The following is a 9,480-nucleotide window of genomic DNA, read 5'->3' as shown; positions in this document are numbered from 1 at the left end:
GAAGGCAGGAGGTGATGAAATTTGTTTCTAAGAGTAACAATTGTATCATTAAAAAAGCTCCTTACTACTGAGTGTTATAGGAATAGAAGGAATGTGGCTCTCTGTCAGCCTGCCTACAGCGCTGAAAAGAAATCTTGCATTTCTCTTCTATTAATGAGTAATAAGCTGATCTCGCTTTATGTTATATTTGAAGCTATGGGGCCTTACTTGGCTGGGAGCCTTAGTTGATTTTAGCGAAGGTTGACAATTATAACATTAACAAGTAGAAACACACCTTTGGAACTCCAGGTATTTTATAAATGGTTGCAGATAGCAGCTGTCTCTCACCAAAGCTGTCAATTCAGCGCTGCAAGGTGCTGGATGGATGTGTGTAATCATATATGTTATAAACACTACAGTGTCAAAGCTCTTTATCTTTTCTCTATCTCATTTTTTGGTTTGTATGGTCTCCTTGTGTATAAATGTTTCCATTCCTGTTATGCACAATCAAATAATATACATATTTCTATATTTATGTGGCCATGAAGATACTGTTTTGTGCTAAGCCTCTTTCTCCTGTTGTTAGGTTTCCCGGGGACTGGGGGAACCTTAACTATATTCATTTTATGATATGATTGGAAGTCATGTTGAAAGGCATGACTTCCCCCTCCCCCCACACCCCCTGCACAATCTGTTGCTCAGATGAACACATCATTTGCCAAACTGTGTTTCAGATAAATACACTGGAAGAATTCAATACCAAAGTCATTCATTTCTCAGAAGATCCTGCACTCCCTCAGTGATTCATTCTGACTTCGCAACAGAGTGCTCAGCAATGATCGGAAAGTTGTGCAACATGGGAGAGTTTTTTTCGGAGTGTAGCTGTTATTAGGCAATGTGTTGTGGTATAATCATTATACATGTGTCTTATTCTGTCTTTTGCAACAGGTGCAAAGATAACTGTTGAAAAGCTCCTGATGTGACCTGTTCATTTAGATTCGTATTGAAGCTTCTCTTGGATGAGTTTTATGTCTCTCATCCCTGACATTTAGCCTCAGCTAGGCTCTCTTATCTCCTGTACATGTTTGGGAACCCTGCTTTCACAAATCAGAGTTTGACATTTATTTTAAATGTATTCTAATCACACATACTGTATATTGTGTTCAGTTTTTACTATCAATCATGGGTCATTCATTTGTGTTTCAAATGTTTTCTAGCAGCAACATTTAAGTTCTAGGTCCCAACATCATCCTTCCCGCGTATATTTTTTCAATAGAATATTGAGGAGCGCTGATTAAATAATATATAGGTGGAGGCAGAGGGAGAGATTGCAATCTTTGCATCTTAAACACATTTCAAGATGACAAAGAATGGAGAACCGGGAGTGACCTGCAGACGCAGTGGTCGGAGGGCACTAGAGCTCCTACTAACTATCCCTCAATTTTGATATTTAGTCAGGTTACACATTTGATAATCTTATTTACTGAATTGGTAAAGTTGTAGAAGATTTCGTGGTGCAAGAAAACGGGCAGTTCGCCAGCCAAAACTCCTTCAGCGAAACGCAAACAGTCAGAGGGCGGCGGCGTGGATGCGAACATTGCCAGAAGCGTTAGCCAGACAACAAGATAACCTGGAGGCAGCGGTGACACGGGCTGTTCTCGGAGCTATCGACGGAATGAAAAACTCTGTAGAGAGCTTAAAGAGGAAAGTGGAAGCCCACATGGAAACGGTCAAGGGACTGGTCGCGAAAGTGGATCATGTACAAGCCGAGACGAGAACCATGAAAAGGGCAGTGAGTAACAACACCGCCGATCTGGAAAAGTTGCAGCTTAAAGTTGCCTCGCTAGAGGACCAAGATCGGCGGAACAACGTGTGAATTACGGGGATCGCGACCGGCAGAGAGGGAGGTGATGCAATCGCTTTCCTACAAGACATGTTGCCAAACTGGATACCCTCACTCGGCGACGCCAAGATTCAAATAGAGCACACCCATAGGATCCTCAGTAACAAGAACAACGGCCAGGCTACCATGATATTCAAAGTGCTCAGTACCAGGACCACAACACCATCCTGCAAGGGGCTTGCGAGGCGAGGAAAAAGGCTCCCATACAGGACGCCGGGAGGGCAATGTGGTTCTATGCGGATTACAGCGCATTCACGAGCGAGAGGAGGAAGGCGAATGGAGAGGTGATGAAGGAGCTGTACGAGAGAGGCATCCCGGTTTTTCTAATCTACCCGACCACCCTGAGGATGACGATCAACGGTGAACAACGCACCTCCACTTCAGCGCGCAAGGCCGCACAGTTCCTGAGGAAGGAGGCCGGTGAGGGACCGCCATCGCACTGCCAGCTGTTCACCATCGGCTCGGGAGATGCGTCACGACCGGAGGACGACATGGAGCAGTTCGACATTTCTGTTCGGCAGGGATGATGTCGGGGTCGATCAGCTGGAGCATTGGAGCACGGATATCTACTATGATTCCCCGAGGAGAAAAACTTGATTCGCTGCATAGGGTGTGATTTGTTTGCAACAACCCCGGACCCTGTTACAAAGTTGAGGTGGGAGAACTGTTTGCCAGAATGTTTGTAATATTTCTTTGGGTTATGAGACCTGCCCCCATCTGACCGCACGGTTATTTTGTTGTTTTAGGATGCCCTAGTTATAAAAATGTTTACTCATGGTTGTCAGATAAATACTCTTAGAGGGGATATTTATATTTACCAAATACTTCTTTGATTTATGGGCAGAATTGATGACGCAGGTCACAATATGTACAGTTATGTGCCTATTTTTGTTTCTACCTGCACTTTACTTTGACTATCTTATTGTTTTGGATGAATAAGGGATCTCTGGCCAGGTGTATGTGTTACTGCTGTGAGTTAACCTGAAGGGAGGGAGTTAACTGTTACAAGGGAAGGATAGATAGGAGTTTAGGACATCTTGCTGAGCTGCGTTATGCAGAAGTCACGCGGGTCAGAACCACTGCTCAGCGGGGGTGGGGGGGCTCGGGGGGTTGGGGGGGTCTGGAGGGGCGGCGGAGGGAGGGGGGAGGGTGGATATCTCGGTTATGACTCTTACATCAGGGTTAGACCTTTTATTGTCACACCTGGAGCAATAGCTACCAATTTCTATAATGGTTAAGCTATCTATTGAGCTATAATGTCCAGGGCTGAATGCAAAACTTAAGAGTGAAATGCTTAGACCTACTCCGTCGCAAGAATGTGGATGTAACATTTATTCAAGAACACACCTGAGGGCGGAGGATGTATCACGCTTTCAAAATAAGCAATATAAAGTCGTGGCTTTGGATTGTGGGAGTTCTAACGCTTGGACTGGGAATCGTAAGGTCGCCGGTTCAAGTCCCCGAACAGACTTGAAAATATGGAAGGTGGACTGCTACTTGGAGAGGTCCCAGTTCACCTCCTAGGCCCTGCTGTGGTGCCCTTGAGCAAGGCACCGGACACCTCCAATCCCCCCTCCCCATTGCTCCCCGGGCGCTGCACAATAGCTGCCCACTGCTCCTAGTACTAGGATGGGTTAAATGCAGAGGACCAATTTCACTGTGTGTGCTCTGCTGTGTGCATGTATGTGACTAATAAAGAGGGTTTCATCCTCCGATTCTATCTAGGGCAGGGGTCTCAAACTCAATTTACCCGGGGGCCGTTAGAGGTAGAGTCTGGGTGAGGCTGGGCCGCATCAGGTTCCCCACAAGAAAAGTACTAAAAAACATTCCAATGTTATCAAATGTCTTTATTTTTATTTTTTAACACAAAATAAGATGAAAAAATAAATGAACAAATTCATAAGAAAAAAACCAATCAATCAGTAAAAAATAAATAAAATAATAATAATAATAATAATACAGCAGATATAGAAGACTGAAGAAACCACATATAGTTGCTGACTAGAGAAATGTAATTATTATTATTCAGATTCAAATATCTGTATTAACAGTTCTTTAACATTTAACTTTCTGAACATGAATGGAACATTGAACATAAACTGTTCTGAACATGGCTTCTTCTACCTACTTCTTGCTGCTAGAGATCTGGCAGCGCTTCCTCTCGCATAGCCGAGCCACATTTGGCTTAAGCAGGGATGAAGCAGTTGAGACCCTCAGTAGGGCTTGAAGATGCTCATCAGTAAGTCTGGACCTGTACTTGGACTTATTGAAGTTCAACATAGAGAAGAGCTTTTCGCACAAGTATGTGCTCCCAAAAAGACACATGGTCCGCTTGAACATTCGTGAAAGCTCAGGGAAGCTGGGGGGCAATTCTCTCAAAAATTGCCCGAGCTTGTCTGCTTTTCCACTCACCTCCCTGAACTTGGCTTTGAGTTCAGAGTTGCATTTGAAGCACAGGAGGGGCATCTTGCACATCAAAGGAGAAGGGGTCCGCAAAAATTTGAAATGTGGCTCTGTGCGTCTTGAAGTCTGCAAATCTGTGATCAAATTCCTCCTGTAGCTTCAAAATGACCTCCACATACTCCTCACCACTGAATGGTGTGCCTGCATCCATGAGTGCCTTGCATGCTGGAAAATGGCAAAGGTTTGTCTGAGAAAGCTGGGCTTTCCATAACATAAGCTTTGTAGAGAATGCTCTCACGTTGTCATAGGCAGCACTAACAAGTTGCCCTTGGCCTTGTAACTTCTTGTTCAGTACATTAAGCTCATGTGTGATATCAACAAAAAAAGCTAAGTCCATGAGCCATTTTGGATCACTTAGCACAGGAACAGCAACCCCATCTTTCTCCATGAAGGCTTTCACTTCCGCTCTCAACTCAAAAAATCTCTTCAACATGTTTCCCCTGCTGAGCCAACGTACCTCGGTGAAGTAGAGCACCATATTCTGGCTCCATTTCCTCTAAAAAAGCACGGAACCTTCTGTGCTTTAAGCCCCTGGATCTGATTTGGTTGATGCATTTCACAACGAAAGACATCACATTGTCAAACTTCAGGCATTTGCTGCTAAGAGCCTGCTGATCGATAATGCAGTGCAGAGCAATGGCCTCCTCCACACCTTCCTCTTCCAGTTTTTTTTGAACAAGTGCCACCAGTCCATTTTTCCTCCCTGTCATTGATGGCGGTGGTCTGGCCATGCATTGGAATCACTGTGAGCAACTCCTCTATGACTTCAAAATTGTCATCAACACCACGGACATAGATTGCGAGCTGGGCAGTGTCCGTGATGTCTGTGGTCTCATCAAGAGCGACTGAGTATACACTGAAACTTTTTGCTTTCTCACACAGTTGATCATAAATGTCACTTGACAGGTCAGAAATGCTCTCTGCCACAGTGTTGGCAGAAAGGCTGATGTTGCTAAACTGACCTTTATTTTCTGGACAGGCAATACTTGCAGCCTGTAATATACACTTTTTGACAAATTCACCTTCTGTGAATGGCTTTCCTGCTTTAGCAATCATCTCACTAACCACGTAGCTAGCTTCGACTGCTGCATCATTCTCTCTGGTTGCTTTCTTAAAGAAATCTTGTTGCCTCAGTAGATATGTTTTAAGATTAGCAACCCGGTTGGCTCTCTCATCTCCCTGGTATTTTGCATACTCCTCAACATGTCTAGTTGTGTAATGACGTTTCAAATTGTATTCTTTTTTTTTTTTTTTTTTCAAATATTTTATTGAGATTTTCAAATATACAAACAGACAACGTATAACAAAACAATAAAATGAAAAGCAAAAGACAGCAGACAGCACCACACTAACATCATGTCATATATGGGTCAGTACAGACAGATAAAATATTCTGGAATGAGGGGTTAAACCGAAGAGGGAATGAAAGCAAAGTAACATAGGGAAACAGCCTTTAGCAGTCTCTCCCACTCTAGGGGCCACCAGGAGGACTCCAGACCAGGGCGTGGCGCCCCCTTTTTAAGATATCAGAGACACTGAGGGGAATATGGTCAAAAAAGGGTTGCCACAGCCTATCAAAGGAACTTTCATTACCCTTCAAGACTGCGCTCAGCCACTCCATTGGTAAGACTTTGAAAATCTCCCCGCGCCACTGGTGTACAGTAGGAGGCCTAGGCTTGATCCACTGAAATAAAATACACCTCCTTGCCAAAAGTAGAAGCTTGAACAAAAGTTTTTCCTGCATGTATGGCATAGACAAGTCATCATTCACAATATTCAACAAAAAGAGACCAGGCTCCTTATTTACATCTTTGTTAAAGATCTTGCCAAGTTCCCTTGCTACCCTTTCCCAGAATTTAGATATGAGGGGGCACTCCCAGACACAGTGAAAGTATGAGCCTATGCCTGTTTTACACTTGGTACATAGAGGAGAGATCTTTGGGTCAATAACACTGAGGAACTGGGGTGTGCGCTGAAGCCTGTGAAGGATTCTATACTGACTTTCAGTGAGTCTATTGCAAAGAAAAGTTTTCCCTATTGACTCCAAGGCATCAGACCATTTCTCCTCCTCAAGCTCAAGTCCCAGATCTCTCTCCCATACATTTATGATCTTGTCAATATTAACTGTGTTGACTGATTGTAGCTTTCCATAAAAGTGAGAAATGAAATTCTTAATGCCCTGGTAATGTAATAAAAAAGATTCTATAAGAGTAGCTATTGGTTTATCTATTGGGAAACTCAGATTGTTAATAAAATGCCTGACCTGCAGGAAGCCAAAGAATTGATTGGATGGGATATCAAATTTTGCCCTAAGTTGTTCGAATGATAGCAACGTATTGGACACAAACAGGTCACCAATAGTTTTAACCCCTTTATCATACCAGCTCTGGAAAATGGTCGTGCCCAACCCTGGAGGGAAGGCACTGTTTTGGGTTATGGGGTGCAAGATTGTGGAGTATCCCTTTCTACCAACCATTTTCACAATGTCTCTCCATGTTCTAATTGTACTCACCATCATTAGGCTATTTTTCACCTCAGATGGAAGCCGGGAAGCATCACACGTGACTAGGCTGAGTAGAGATATAGAGGGACAGTGCCAAGCATCTATGTGGGTTTCTCCACCAGGGTCTAAGAAGTGTCTCAGCCAACCTGACACAATTTGTGCGTGACAGGCCCAATTGTAGAACTGGAAGTTGGGGAGGGCGGGACCCCCCCTTTCTTTGGGCAGCTGTAACGTTTTCATTCTGAGGCGTGGCCTCTTACCGTGCCATATAAACTTGGAGACAGATCTTTCAATGTCGTTAAAGACAGATTTCCTTATCGTTAGAGGGAGCATCCGCATAGGGTAGAGCAACCTTGGGAGGATATTCATTTTAATCAGGTTTATTCTACCCATCCAAGATAATGGGAGATCGAACCATCTATTTAAGTCTGTCTTTATTGTAGTGACAATTGAAGCAAAATTTAGCTTGTAGAGGCTATTCAAATCAGCTGCAATCTTCACGCCTAGATAGGTGAAACTAGATTCCGACCATTTAAAGGGGAAGTTTACCAACGCATTCCTGGTCCCGAAGTTACCTAACGGTAAAGCCTCAGATTTATCATAGTTGATTTTATAGCCCGAGAAGCTGCCGAAGGTGTCTATAGTTGATATAAGAGCCGGAATAGAGACCTCAGGTTGTTTTAGAAAAAGAATTATGTCGTCAGCATATAGTGCCAGCTTATGTACAACGCCTCCAAGATTGACTCCAAAAATCCCACTATGGCAACGTATGGCTTCAGCTAAGGGTTCGAGGGCCAATGCGAACAGCAGAGGGGACAGTGGGCACCCTTGTCTTGTGCCCCTTCCCAGATGGAAAACCTCCGATGCACAGCCATTGACTAATACCCTAGCCATAGGGGAACAATATAGCACCTTCACCCACTTAATAAATGTAACCCCTAACCCAAATTTCTCAAGTACATTGAAAAGAAAATCAAATTCAACTCTATCAAAAGCTTTGGCCGCATCGAGAGAGACGCAAAGCATTCTGTCTCCCGTTGAGTGGGCATACTGCAATACATTAAGAAGGCGCCGAACATTTGTTTGAGAGGACCTGTTCAAGATAAACCCTGTCTGATCGGGGTTGATTAATGTGGGCAACAAAGCCTCCAGTCTCCTGGCTAGCAGCTTTGACAGTATCTTACAATCAACCCCAATCAGACTTATTGGTCTGTAAGATGAGCAGCAATCCGAAGGTTTATTGGTCTTTAAGATGAGTGCTATATTGGCCAAATTAAGCGTCTGTGGCAATGAACCTTTATCAAAAGAATCCACATACATTCTGGTAAGCGGACCAACAATTAAAGCAGCCATCTTTTTAAAGAACAGAGGGCAGAACCCGTCAGGACCACCGGCCTTACCCCCTTGCAATGACATGATTGACTCAGATACTTCTTCTTCTGTAATGGGAAGACATAGAGTGTTCCTGCTCTCATCAGAGAGAGATGGCAAATTAATATGCTCGAGGAACCTATTCCTATCCTCTGTATTATCAGAGAGGTCTGAAGAGTATAAGTTTTGATAGAAGTCTTTCATAATTTCAGTCATCCGCTTGGTTTGAAAGTGTTGCACTCCTCTACTGTCCCTTAATGAAGAAATTAAATTGGAGTCAGTCCTACCCCTTGCTAGACGAGCTAATAGTCTGCCTGGTTTGTTGGCGGACTCAAACAGACGATGCTTGGCATAGAAGATAGCCGCTCCCGCTTTCTGAGTGAGGAGACGGTCAAGGGCCGAGCGAGCTGCATCTAACTTTAGTAACACTGAATTAGAAGAGGACAGTTTAAAATCCCGTTCCAGATCAGATATGTGCTGTTCTAGCTCTATTTGTTGCTTGAGTGATTCCTTCTTTTTAGCAGACGTATATGATATGATCGCACCTCTCAAGTATGCCTTAGCAGTCTCCCATACTGTAGATGCTGACACGTCAGGAGTTTCGTTGATGGAGAAAAAGAGTTTTAACTGCTCCTCTAAGTATTTAAGAAAACTGGTATTACTAAGCAGAGCTGGATTTAGACGCCAGTGTCGTGATGCTGGATCATAGTAAGGAGGAGAAAATTCAAGATAAACAGGTGAGTGATCTGAGAGAGCAGTTGCCTTGATGGAGCATAGTTTAACCCTATCCAGAGCCTGCCTTGATGTAAAAAAATAGTCAATTCTGGAAAATGAGCCGTGTGGGCGGGAGAAAAAAGTGTAATCTCTAGCTTTAGGATTAAGTGTCCTCCAGGTGTCAAATAAATTCAGATCACAACAAAGCTCTTTAGTAGCCTCTGCCATCTTTGAAAGGCGGGAGGTCTTGGAGGGGTTGTGATCCAACACAGGGTCTAAGCAGGTATTTAAATCTCCCCCTAATATTGTAAGATGTGAGATATCAGAAGATAGATCCGCCAGCAATTTGGAGTAGAAAGACATTTCAAATGTATTGGGAGAGTATACACACCCCAATGTAAGACGCTCCCCATACAAAAACACATAATTGTAATCAAAACACATCTCCCCTCAGAATCTTTTGTGCATTTCTCTAAAGTAAAGGGTAACTTTTTATGGAGCAATATAGCTACTCCACGACTCTTAGAGTTAAAGGAGGAGTAGAAAA

Source organism: Eleginops maclovinus, chromosome 23, assembly GCF_036324505.1.
Source record: "Eleginops maclovinus isolate JMC-PN-2008 ecotype Puerto Natales chromosome 23, JC_Emac_rtc_rv5, whole genome shotgun sequence".
Classification (NCBI taxonomy): Eukaryota; Metazoa; Chordata; class Actinopteri; order Perciformes; family Eleginopidae; genus Eleginops; species Eleginops maclovinus.
Note: the sequence above shows the minus strand (reverse complement) of the source record.